Genomic DNA, 1,114 nt, shown 5'->3' with positions numbered 1-1,114 from the left:
GTGATGGACATGGGATTCAGATCCAGGCATCTACCTGTTAGACCGGCTTCTCCCCTGACCTCACCACTTGCTTCTTTGTGTCCTCTAATGTTATACTAAGACTCGTGCAATGCTCTTAACTTCTTAGCATCTAAATCTTGGNTCTCGGTGCATNGATGAGGGAAATGGAGAGATGCAGGAAATCAGCGTAGAGGAGGGAACAAATGCCTCAGTGAGCGTGGGGCTGAAGGGAGGAAGTTCAGAGCACAGGGCAGAATGAAGCCAAGCATTCTCCACAGGCCTCTGTGCACCAGATTAACAGGTCCAGTGATAGCAGCCCTTCTCTAACAGGCTTGGGAGTCCAGAGGAAACCACACAGTCACGCTACCGCAGCAGACAGACAGATGGACATCAAATCACAGGTTCTAAGAACTATGTGGGGGAGAGGGGACCTGTGTTCTACTCCNTGCCAAGTGGGAAATAGCAGTGGGAACCAAACAGAAGGAAAATAAGACTCTGGCCTGTGACCAGTAGAGGAGGGAGAGGGGCNGATGACCAGAGGTGGGTGTGTCTCTGCTCATGTGGCTTTGAACTAGCCCCATTTCCCAAGGTCATCCTCTTCCTCTCTAAAATGAGGAGAGCAAATCTAGANGATCCAGGGTGGTCTACTGGCTTTGAAAACCAAAGGCAGGCATAGGGCATGAAACATAGGGGTTCATGTTAGGCTGTACTGAAAAGCCAGCATTTCTAGAGGTGGGCTGGATATGGAGAGAAAAGCTATATCTTAAAGGGCCACTGATCTCCACTCACTGGGAGGGGGAAGGGCACACTGTGGTGGGGTCTTAAATACNGAGCTTAAGAAGGCTTTATTTTGTATTTTAGAAGAAGTTTAAATAACACCTGTAATACACAAGATAACTTATGTAGATAAGATATAAACTTTGTAAATGTACATACACGGAAATGTACATTAAACACATTAGTACAACATCCATTGAGAAGCCAAATCATGTATGGTTAAGAGTAAAGCCTTGAGCAAGATGGTTCGGCAGGCAGAGGTGCTTGCTGCCAAGACTGACAACTTGAGTTCAGTCTCCAGGATCCACATTGCAGAAGGAAGAACTGACTTCCACAG

The 1,114-nt window shown here is 46.9% G+C and overlaps 1 protein-coding gene across 1 annotated transcript in view; it reads right to left on the bottom strand.

Annotated features, from left to right (window-relative positions):
- Scnn1a (sodium channel epithelial 1 alpha subunit) overlaps positions 1 to 1,114 on the bottom strand; it is a 24,275-nt gene that overhangs the window by 8,081 nt on the left and 15,080 nt on the right. The window lies entirely within an intron of this gene.

This window comes from Mus caroli, chromosome 6 (assembly GCF_900094665.2).
Source record: "Mus caroli chromosome 6, CAROLI_EIJ_v1.1, whole genome shotgun sequence".
Lineage (NCBI taxonomy): Eukaryota > Metazoa > Chordata > Mammalia > Rodentia > Muridae > Mus > Mus caroli.
This window is presented reverse-complemented; position numbering and strand designations above follow the sequence as displayed.